Source organism: Canis aureus, chromosome 14 (assembly GCF_053574225.1).
Source record: "Canis aureus isolate CA01 chromosome 14, VMU_Caureus_v.1.0, whole genome shotgun sequence".
Taxonomy (NCBI): domain Eukaryota; kingdom Metazoa; phylum Chordata; class Mammalia; order Carnivora; family Canidae; genus Canis; species Canis aureus.
This window is the reverse complement of record NC_135624.1, coordinates 9,390,001-9,402,967: the sequence shown is the minus strand read 5'-3', so window position 1 is coordinate 9,402,967 and position 12,967 is coordinate 9,390,001. Positions and strand designations below refer to the sequence as shown.

At 33.9% G+C, this 12,967-nt stretch overlaps 1 protein-coding gene across 4 annotated transcripts in view; it reads right to left on the bottom strand.

Annotated features, from left to right (window-relative positions):
- Positions 1–12,967, bottom strand: part of ZFPM2 (zinc finger protein, FOG family member 2) — a 457,064-nt gene that overhangs the window by 437,761 nt on the left and 6,336 nt on the right. The window lies entirely within an intron of this gene.

The window sequence follows — 12,967 nt, the reverse complement described above, 5'->3', positions numbered from 1 at the left end:
GTTCTACTTTAGTCTATTTAGTAGTCACTCATGTAATAATAAAATGTGCCATGATATTCAGTTATTAAGTTGGTTTTCATCAGGCAAACTATGAAATAAGACCTAGAGGCAAAATCTTTTTTTTTCCTCACTTTCTTAAGCTTCTGTAATATTAGCATGACTGGGAAAAAGGAGAAAGGCAAAGAATTTGGAGCTTTGAGATTTACATATTCTATATATATAGGGAAGTATAGACCAGCATGAATATAATTTTTCTTAAGACTATTTCCAGAAACTACTGAAATTTTATTATTTCTTCAAATTCTTCAAGTAGAGTCTACAAATGTTCATTATCAACCTTAACCCAGTGGCAAAATGTTTAGACAAAACATTTTCCTACCGTTGCAGCAGCCTGAAGCTGTTGTTCTTCCCCACCCCCAACCCCCTGTCTCTGAGTTGCTAGCATGGTGTCCCTGCCAAATTCTTGGCGTTGGAAGAGAGAGGGAAGAGGCCATACCATAACGTGTTGATAATGAGGAGATAGAAATAGCAAACCAGCTGGATTGTCCTAATAAAGTATGTCTGGGATTTAGAGACATAACAACTATGAGTTCAGGTCATCCAAATGCATTTTAACCAATTGGTTCTTCAATGACCTTTTCAGATACTCCACTCAGGTTCTTTCTAAATGAAGTTTTGTGTATTAACTCCAGAACTGTCTGGAGGGTGAAGAAAGAAAACCTTACCACTCACATTTTCTAGTAATATTATGATACTCAAGGTACTTCATGTTATTTAATACCAGAAAATTAGACAAAATGGTCTGTAACAGATTTCATAAATTTTAAAAACATTTACTGGTTTATAGCTATATATGTGTGATAAATAGATTACATTTTACTACCAATATATTTTATGCGGCATTTCCCAGTGAAGCTTGAAACATTTTCTTCCTTCAGAAGAAAACTTAAAAAACTATTTTAGAGCTGTCAGAGCAAAAAAATTCAATTATTTAAGATATTCAACAAGATCTATCTTTTTATTCCAAGTAAGAACATGATTTACAAAAAGAAAATACTGCATTTAAATATTCACCTATTAAGATATGCAAACCAAAGACCTTCAAGTTTATATTTTAGATGCCTGGGGATATTTTTTCCTATAAGAGAACAATTTATTTTCATGATTTGACCTCAAAAATGCCAATAATAAAAAAATGTTTTACTAGCATATGTCTGGTACTGTTATAAACTCTTAGCATGCATTAATTGATAAAATGCAAATTAACCCATTGTAACAGTTTCTTTAGTTACCTCTTTTCAATAAATAGAGGAAACTACGTCACAGGACAAGTAACTTGCTCAAGGACATGTAACAAGGAAGTAGCAGAGCTGGCATTGGAACCCTGATACAAGCCTCCAAAGTTCTTAATCAAAATACCATAAACACCCCCCTCTCTAATGAGTGGCTGGATACATCAATCCACTTCTAAATAAGAAGGTTAATATGTGGCTTTCTGCCTTACATCCTTTCAAGTACTATTCCACAGGCAGCTATTTCATTGTCTCAAAGTTAATAGGTAAGTTTACCTACACTCTCATTTTCAAGTAGATTAGCTTGGAAAGTTATTTTTTAGAATTTTCAGTCCTATAGGCTAACACAGTTCCACAGGGTGGCTGTGGAGAAGTGGCCTGCCATTTGATCAGGATACACTGCATGTAGTCTTCCACCTGATTTTGAAAATGGATCCTAATAACAAAATTAATAACATTATTAATAAAATAATTCTAATGACTTTTCGCTTTAGAAATCAGTCATTTTAGAAATGTTGTATGATCTTACAGGCAGAGGTAGTTTTAACCAGATCATCTTCAATAACTTCTACTGGGCCTTGCTCTGAGCCTATTTTTAGTACCAACCACTAACTTTATCATCATGAAAACCACTTGTGGCTTTTCAACACTTGATGGCTGGGACATCAGCAGGCCACAGGGAAGCAGGGGGCTGGATCCACTTTGGGTCTGTTTTCCTCTGATACTTCTCTAGATCTTTAGGAACAGAATTCTTGATGACAAGAAGCCTCAAGAAGCCAAATCAAAAAAAATTTTTTTTCCAAACAAATTCTCTGACTTGCATACAGTCATTGCATAAAGCCACTGATTAGATGAATTTATCTCCTTTTGACCATGCATCCTGGTAGTACCACTGTCCAAACTAAGAATGTAAAATATAAAAATACAATAAAATCTTCAGGTCTCCCTAGGTTTTTTCGGAATTCATAAGAATAAAATGAATGAAACTGATCTTTTGGTCATATGCGCTAACAAGGCGGAGAATAGTAGAAGACTCTAACAGGTAAAAACAAACTTAGAAGGATGTATTAACTTTTCTAGGCTTTAGGTTCCTTCAAATAAGAAAAACAAATATTTCTTTTGTGTTCAAATTATAATTTCTTTCAACTGTATATGTTACTTCTATTCCAACTTTATGCCCACCTTTTTGAAATTATTTGACAAAAATTCAACATCGTTTATTTCTTTTTCCTTTCTATAATAATTATCAGAGGAAATTTATGGTGGCATTTATGAATTAAGACCTTCGTGTATGTTTTCAAGGCATCCTTAAATCCAACTGAAACTTGAAGATTTAGCCTATACCATGAACTGGTTCAGCTCCTGCTTTTGCTGCTGTTGCTGCTTCCTACAATAATACATGTGACAGCTTGGAAGATTCTCAAGGACGCAGAATCATTAATAAGGTGCAAAAAGAAGCAATGTATGTGGTCCAGAACCAAAATACATCTGCATATAATAATCTGGAGAAAAATAATAGGCATTTTAATATCATTCCAAACGTGAAACACTGAATATGGGTTAAAAATGAACAGTTCTAAGCAGAGCAGGACAAAATTTCTGAACTCAGAAAAACAATGTCATGGGGATAAACTTCTTTTTGTGAAACAGAGCCTATAATAGTACATCAAATTTTAAAGAATAGATCTTTTATCTAAAACCAAAGTATCATACACTATTAATCTGAGGTTAATAACATAGCCATGACCTATGCTGAGAAGAGAGAAATACTATACTTTAAAAGGAAATGTATTTAGAATCTTTTTCTCTGTGCTCTCCTTCTCTAAAGTAAAACAGAGCTTAATCTTCACTGGAGTGCTCACTTTTGGTATATTCTCATATTAAGCTTAATAAGAACTATAGAAAAATTTATCATTATAGCCATTCTCCCTCACAGTAATGTCTGAATTAGACAGATATTGAAACATTGTATCAAATATTTTTATCCATTTCCTATTCTTTCTTCCCAACCCCCAACAGTATCTCTACCCTCCCAATTACATAACTGAGGGGAACATGAACCATTTAATACTTAATTATAGTGGCAATATACACTTGATTCCCTCTCCCTCTTCCCCATAAAGGATTTATTAGTACCAGTACTGGTAGTGGCTTTCACTGGTAGTGAAAATCATATATGCATCTTCCAATGGATACCTTTTACTCTTGTGTTAATTTTCATTAATGACATTAATTTATAACTGGTTAAAATTCTAGTTGGTTAAAAAAGTAAAAACTATCAAAAGGCACACAGTGGAAAGGGAATCCATGCCCTACTCCAAACTCCCAGTCCCAATTCCCAAAGAAAAGCATCATTAATAATTTCTCATAATTTTCAGATGTTTTCATGACAAAATACAAATATATATATCTATCCATTCATTCTTTCATTTTTAACAAGTAAGGAGACACCAATACTGACTGATTGATTGGTTTTATTTATTATTGTTTTTTATTTCATAAGTCTTTGAGATGCTTCCATATCAACATGGACACATCTGGCCCCATCCTTTATAATACATAAACTACAATGATGGTTATACCATAATTTTACTTAACCTATTCCCTATCAATGGACATTTAAGTAATTCCTAATGTTTGCTGTTACAAACTATGCTGTAGCCAGCATACACATGAGAGTTTCCATGGAATATGTGAAATCACTGGGTCCAAGAGTATATGTACAATTGTAATTGCTATGAAGTGCCACATTGTCTTTCAAAGAGGTTGCAACAATTGGCAATCCTAGTAAAAATTACTCTGCCCACTTACTATTGAAAGTAAATTTATCCTTCTAGATATTCAGTTATAAAAGTAGGCTAATGCATATGAATGAATGGAAACCTACTACCAAAGACAATCTCACAAGCACAAACAGATTCAATTAAAAAGATATTGTTCTGTTCATTTATTTTTCCATGTGTTGTCTCGCCTCAATAAAATATTTCTACTCAACTATTGAAAGCACTGAGTGATGGTTTTAGTGTCCATGTCAATGCTGTTATTAAATCTACATCTAAAAGTTAGAGGGTAGCACAGAAGGACTAAAGTTGAATGTGAGATAACAATAATTGTTAAATTTAGCAAAATGAAAGGCGACTAAAACCCACTGTCAGCTCACAGGCTTCTTGTCCTCACCTATTACCAAATGACAATTAGATACAGCCATGTAATTATCAAGCACATTCAAAATACACTAAGCAGGCTCTATTTTTCAAAATCTGCACTGACCATCAATTACCTAAAGGATACATTCAAGTTCTTTAACATGGCACACAAAAACCCTTTAAAAATGTGGTTCCAAGTTAGCTTTCAAGCTGCATTCTCTGCCCTTCTTTTCCATGTAGACACATCTTTGATCACAATTCTTCACTGGACCTTGAAATTATCATCTTCTTCAATGCCCTTCTGCTATCTGCCAAGCTGTTGATTTCAGCCAAGATGAAATTCCCCTCATCATTACTGGATCTCCTGCTCATCCTTCAAGATCCAGATTATGAAAGACTTCATTCTAGAGGCTTCTCCGAACTTGCCTGGGCATTTTGGTGCCACAACACCTCGTACTTCCATCTATTGTGAATATATCGTAGTGTACAGCAATCATGACTTTCTCCTTCCTTATCTAGTGTGCTACCAGAGGGGAAAGACTACAGTTTATTCACTTTCGTATTCTCCCTTCTCCAGGGTTTAACACAGTACAAAAACTGATACTTGATATATGTCCATTTAATGACTGCTAAGTGAAAAACAGGAGTTAATTTAAAGCATGTGGGTAACTTTTTTTTTTTTTTCTTGGGTAGAACAACTGCAAAACCAGCTTTGCTAAAAGATACGCCACGGGAAATGATGTGGATTTTTACAAACTGTCCATTCATTCATTCAGCCAATATTCTTTGAGCGTTTGCGATACGCCAGGTAATCTTCTAGCAACTGGAGATGCATAAGGAAACATAACCAGATCCCACAGCCATTGAGTTTAGAATCTAGTGATAAATTATCTATTAAACAGATAAACATACCAACAAATAAAGGAGATAATTTCAGATAACCATTGGTGTAATGAAAATAAAAGGGTAATGGGCTAGAGAGCAAACTAGGCATGTAGGGGGGCCAGAAAACTCTCCATAAGGGGTTAAGGAAGGCCTTCCTGAAGAGTTACATGTGAAGGAAGTGCAGGGTGATAAGAAGGAGTCAGCAATATAAAAAATCTAGGGAAATAACACCGCAGGAAGAAAAGCAGCTTGGCACGTTCAAGGAAGAGAAAGAAGACCAGTAAAAACAGAATGTGGTAAATGCAGGTGATTGGGGGGATCAGTCAGGACAAGGATTGGGAAGGGAACTGGCACATGATGATGGTATATTTGGTAATCAGATGAGACAGGAAGGCAAGGAACGGAACAGGGAAGATGTGGGAGGTCATAACAAAAAGTTCAAGAATTAATTGCAAAGGACATCCACTGGCGAAGGATTTAGAGCATAAAAGTGATAGACCTGATTTTATATTTTTGAAAAAAATCACTTGACAAATAAAAATACAACTCCTATTTATATGGTTATATTTTAAAATGTAACTAGTGATCATCTGACACACATACAGAAATTCTTTAGAGTGGTCTTAAAAGTTTTGATAAGCCCATCTAAAGTGAAGCCCCTTGAATATTTCATGAAAACCCCTTCCCAGAAAAATTCTTTAATACTCTAATTTTGCATAAAATGTATGGATATTCATAAACTCCTCAAAGCCTATGGATCCTAGGTTTGAAAGCCTTGAATTAATATATAATAATTATTTTTCTTTCTAGGATAATAAGAACAATGTGCAGCTAACATTTATTTCACCTCTTGTAATACCTAAGAGATAGAGAGCACTGGTACTAGATCTTCCTTGGTAACATCCTATACCTAAAATCTTATTGTTTTTTCTTCGAAACAAAAACTTCCAAACCAACAGTGAAAAAACATCAAAGTGAATGTCAGACTAATCAGTCTAGCCACTGCATCTTCAAACTCCTACTCTTCCTTAAATGAGATTCCTGAAGCTATAGGACTAATCACGAAATTGCAGTCTAGCTGACCAAATAGCTGATTGTTACTTTCCATTTATAAGAACTGCTGATATTAATTATTTTTATGACCTGACATTGTTTTCATTTGTCACCTCCAATTTTCCTCAATGTATAATTAGATATTTTCCAAATGCAGCTTATGCCTAGGCAAAAGGAAGTGTGCAATTCAAAGCCACATAGAATAACAGAAACAAAAAACTGAAGGAATAAAGGCGTTGAGAAGGAAGTTTTAGATAAACTATGATATCGTCTGTGTGGGTGTGTGAGTAGAAAAGCAAGTTAATAAACTTTAGAGAGCCTCATGGATACTCAAGGGAAAAAGAAAATCTCCCTACATAGTATCAAACCAATTTGCATTTGTCAACTGTTACACTTCTTAAAATGAAAGATTTACCTGAATGGTTAAAAAAATGTATTAGAGACTTACACACCAATCATACAAGAAAAATCCACTTGTGTTCTCTTTTCCCTGATGTAGTAAGTGTTAACCATTACTATTAGTAGTAAGTAATACTACTGGATTCATATTAGTGATGTGACGACCATCAGAACAGGTTCACTAAGGGTGTGATGCTTCTGCCTGAAATATCTTTTCTATAAAAAATCTTTGTAAGTGTACCTATAATGATTCCTCACTGTTTCTAAGAAAGGTGATAGAGAGATAGATAGATAGATAGATAGATAGATAGATAGATAGATAGATAGATGATAGATAGATATTCATTCAATATGAATGTATGTAGAAAAGTCCAAGTCATTTTCTTACAGCACCTTTCCAGGAAGTATTACTAATCACTGCTGAAATGGCCATCAGCCCCCCTTCTCTGATCACTTACTATGAGTACCACTTCAGGTTTTGGCACACGTGCTTCATACAGTATTCCACTTGTACTATCAGCAATACAGCACCTTGCAGAATTCATCTTGCTGATATTAAGCCCACAGTATTAGCTGAGACCCAACTGTCCTCTGGAGATCTGACCCTTAAAACTCAGAGAAAAGTGATACATCCTAAAGGATTTCTAGAGACTATCAAATTGTCCTAAATCTAAATTCAAATCCAAGCTGTCCAAATTCCAATACTGTAACACTTGTACTAATTTTCGTGGCCAACACTGGAAAAGATTTTACTCTGAAACTACCCACTCTAATTCCCTTCCTTCTTTTCTTTCCTTTTCTTTTTCCCTTTCTTTTTTAATTTCTTCTTTTCTTTCTTTCCTCCTGTACTTCTTTCTTTCCTTTCTTCCCTTCCTTGTTTCATCTAAGAATATTTAACCTAATTATTAATTATGCTCTAACAGAAAAGTGATCTATAATTTTGTTCTGTGCTAGCCATATAAACTAGCTAGCATATGTTTTTAAGGCCATTTTAATAGCCATCAAGAATTCGGGGTTGTCCATGATTAAAACACGCAGACACATCCTAATAATCCCCTCACCAGCAAGATTAGAATTCAGAAACTATAGCACAACCAAGCAGTTATCATGAACCTATAAAATATAAAGGTCTACCAATGTGCCAGCCAACGTTTCCCAAACTCTGACATGTCTAAATTGTGTAACAGAATATTTTTTCATGTAAGCTTCTCATAATCTGTAATAACAAAACACTTGGAACTGATAACTCTAGGTTAATTTACATTGTAATTTTACCTCAGGAAACCTATGGCCCTCCATAAACTTTATTTTTTAAATATTAAGCTCAGCCAGTTTATGTTATTATTTTTAGAACAGTTTACCTTATAAGATCATAATTACAAGAAATATGTAAAAAGTCATTATATATTGCAAACTACCATATAAAATATGACATAATCATTAAATAAACATATGCTCTTGCCCTTTATGACACAAAGAATATAAGAACATTAAATCAAATAAAACAGGAAGGTAGTCACATATTTCTGTTTGTAGATTGAATCTTCATGCCTTTAAGTGACTATCAAATGTTAGGGCCTGGACCTAAAAAAGAAAGAATGAAATATTAATAACGTCCCACCTTGTGGGAGCTCGGCATTACTTGACACTACACAGAAACCGACCTTTTTGTCCTTCAGGCTTTGCCTACCAGGCCCCATCTTCTATCGCAAAAGCCAAATCATCTGATCCCAAACTAACTGTCAACTGCCTGTGATGGTGGGGAAGCCAGACATCAATCAATCAGGTTTTATCAGACGCGCTCTTCGTTTCTCTGTTGTGCTCATCTTATCATCTGACCCAGTTGTAGCCCTGACTTCAGAAGCTTAAGCAACTTGATGACAAAATATGCGCCTGTTTGTCCAAGATGCACACTGTTAAGAAGTGGGATGATATTTTTAGCAGCTACCTAATATATTTGCAAATGAACTCTTGCATATTTCAGATTCACACATGTCCCATCTTGGTCAGTTTCCCCTGTACAATGAGTCTGTTCTTGGCTGTGGGAGACCCAATATCCAAAATATGCAAGTCCTTAGGTATGGGTCAAATGTCATTGGAAAATGTGGTCATTTTGAGGACAATGGAGGCAGAAAGGCTATCAAAAGGAGAATTTGGGGATGTCACTTCAAGAAGAGAAAGAAGACCTAATTGATAAATGTGCACAATACAAATTCAGACAATTTTATCCCAAATAAAAATAACTCAGAAAATTAAAAGCCTTCTTATCTATTTATATGGAGTCTCAGAGGGGAAAAAAATGTTTAAACCTTCTGTGCTGTTGCCAAACCCATGTGAGCTGGCCCACTGCTCTAATGACATGCTATAGAATACACAACATAGGTAAGGAAATGATCGTGACATAAATTATGAATTAGAAACTTCAAAATTCTAAATAAATACCTGTTACATAATTTTAACACAAAGCTGAGAATAGCAAATTATACAGGTATTTTGCAGCTGAAAGTAATCTATGCTAGCACAAGTAACTGTCTATTTGCTTAACTTGTCTTTTTTATTCCTCAAGAAGCGATTACATTTTTAGATTTTTCCTAAAATCAAAACAACTTCCATAACAAATAAAAGATTTTCACTAATAGGCAATGCGATCAATATGCCATCCATCTCTCAAAACCTTCACTGAACTATATTTTGTAAAGGTTTTTAAAGCAGTACAAAATTTACCACAGAATTAATCCACATAAATACATACTTTAATATAAGCATGGGCTGTAAAAACCACAAAGTGTTACAGTGATATATTTTGACATGGAAGAGAATACACACCATGAAAATAATTTGTACATAATGAGAAACACATCATTCCCAAAGATTCCCACTGAATTCATAGGGGTTTATTAAAAAAACAAGTGCCTTTGAACTTCTCAGCTCACACAGTAAGCAAGAAGGCTTACCAGTACATGCATGGCATTTTACATTTTGTAAGCACTAGATATGAGAAATAAGCAAGCTTCTACTTGCAACATGAAAAAAATTTTCCTTTTACATAGCTATTGGAGGAAATAAAAAGATTTTAAAATTTTCTTGAATACCAAATATGCTAAAATTAATCTGTGACACAAATTTTTGTCACTGAATTATGAATAATCCGATCTTGTCATTGAATTGTCTGAAAACCTTTAAAACTACTCTTCCAAAATGAGGTAATCTAAATGTAGTAAAAGAGGGAAATGGACAACATTGAGTGCATTTAATTATCCTTCACTATTATTATTTATTATTTTCATTATTTTAAAAACTACTTAATAGTATATGGTGTTTAGCTACTTTTTGTATAAACTTAGAGGAATGTGGCCCTCAGCTGGACTTGAAGACTTGCCAATTCACTATTTTTAATCTTCTAATCCCCAGTTCATTACAGGCTCACAACAACTTTAGAATATACCAAAGCAGAGCAAATTCAAGTCTTTGTTAAAGGGGACACCATCACTCTATATTGCAAAGGAACATATAATAAGAAAATTTAAAGTTAAAAGTTCTAGGTTAATAGTCAATGAAGGACAAATATTTGCCTATAACTCTAAATTTTGTAATTAATTCTTCAACTGATTAAACAGTTTGCAAATCTTATACTAAGAATTTTAGAGATTATGGCTGAAAAATCCATGTCAAATAACTCACACTTAATAAGAAATTTTTCACTGGCAATGTTGTATTTCAACCGGTTGAAAATTCTCTTTTACTGTGTCTAAGAGATGCTCACCAATTTTCTAAATGTAGATTAGAGTAACTTATATCCTCAAAAGAATTTGTCTTTCTGAGAAGGAAATCAACTGAAAAGTAACATTAAATATATCTTCAATTAAATTCTCCTTTAAAGATAATTTTCAGATATATTTTAAAATTTAAACAAAAATTTTAAAATGTTTTGTCTACACAAAAGTGAGGTGCTATAAACCTTCAGGTAGGCCACTAAAATTATACATATTTGTGACAGCCTACATATAAACTATTATATCATACCTACCTTTGTAATAGCTATTTGTAATAAATCTGACATTACCATATGCCAAATCATGTACAAGAAATCTCAGACTAACACTATTCAACAACTTCTAGCAATTCAAAGGGGAACACTTTCACAAATAAAACAAAACAAAACAAAACAAAAAAACGAAGCAGTCAATGGCAGATGCCCAGATGAAATGTTCTATTTAATATTAGATATCATACTACTGCCTCTAATGAACATACTCCTTGTATTACATCTATGGGAATATTACCAGAAATATTAAATGATAATTAGCATTGCCTTGCAGACTATACAAAGAGTTGAATTCTGGCTGTTATATGGACAATGCCTGGAACAAATAATGGCACCAGGCACTTGACATTTTTGCTTAAAGCCCCCAAAATCATGAGAGACATATACGGGTTCCCCTTACACAAACATATTTATTTATTCAGTGACTACAAGTTTAGTTAGTGCCTACTCTGGAGTATTGCAGGCACTGTTTCTAATATTTCTAAATCCAGTTTTATTCTTTATCATAATTTTTAAGAAAAATGAGATGAATTTCCAACATGTGATTTAGGGGGGAAAATGCTCATTTTCATTGATCACCGTATTTTGATAATATCAACAAAACAGCACATATTTTGTTTCCTGACTTTAGCAACTTATGATCTTTTATTATCTTTGCAAACATTTTTCAAAGACATCTATCCTATTAGCTTAGTGCTGTAGGATTTCCCTTACTAACAAAGAATATCTAGTATTAAAATATTCCCAGATAAATTTCTTCCTTAGAACTGAAAATCCATAGCAAAACTCTTGGTTTCAGACAGGCGACTGGTGATCTCACACCCATCCTGAGGCATAAGTAGTCCTCAAAAGTACTTTTTTAAGGTAGTGGACAGTATAGTAATGGACCAGGAAAGAAGGGATGAAAGAGAAAAAATAACAGGCTCTTATTTTAACATCTGAAATCTTGACCAAAACCAATCGACCTGGTAATTATCATATATTCATGTTTAGAAGTATTTGCCAAAGCACAAATTACTAAAGCTTTAAATAATCCTGACTAGACAATTCTTCTCTACCTTTTTGTCATCTCAAACAGACAGTCTGACAGTAATGGTATGACACCCTCTCAGACAAGCCTCTCGGCATTAATATTTAAATCTTACCTATCCCTTGTGATTGGAATTCAGCCTCTATTCGCAAACAAAAACTAAATCAATGTTCTTAGAGTTCAAACTAGATCCCTAAACAGTTTGCCACTCTCTATGCACAGATAAGATAAACTTTCTTTGACCCAAGAGATGAAGTTGCCATGACGATCAGAGAGTCCACTTTCTATATTGATATTTTGCTGATGTAACAACAAATAGAACCAGATCCTAGTGCCGATAATGGTGATTAATTAATACTAATATTGATCCCTACAAGCAAGAGACAAGGCTATTAACTTGAAGCCTGAAAAGTCAATTGTTACCTGTGGCAGAGATACTAGGAGCTGATTTGGAAGCATAATAAACAAATGTGCTATCTTTATGCTAATACCTTTAAAGAGATAGTTCTTTCTAGAATGCCAAATATTGCCATGTCTGAGCTTATTAATTTAATTGCATTTCAGCTTTTAAAAATGTAACCTTATTGAATGATAATACATACTTACCCTTTTATCTATGGTGGAAACACATTCTCTGGTGACTGAAGCAACGGACTTTTGCTGTTATTCATTTGGTGAGTGAATGAACTGATAATTTTACCCAGTGGCAGCTGTTGAATTAGGCAGGGTTTCAAAAATACCTGAAATGTCCTGCTAGTCCTTTGGAGCTAGGAAAGTAACAAAAACTCCTAGGGGACATGATTTGGAGCCTAAGAGCTCCAGAGTGACCATATACCTCCCGCTTTTTAGTCAAAAAAGATTGCATTAAAGAGGATTCCTGAAAAGTATATTTTATTCCCAGACACACCTAATTTTAGATACTTCACATGATTTAGCCAAAAACCAAAAACTTCCTCTCTATATATATCACTTTACTTAAAACTTGAATATACATTGCATTATTTTGAAGGAAAGTATCGGGCAAGTGTTTTCTTGAAATGTGAAAAATAAAGAATGTGGAATGAGTAAAATGGCTTTGTTTATTTAATATACTTTTTCAGCAAAAGTTACATATTGA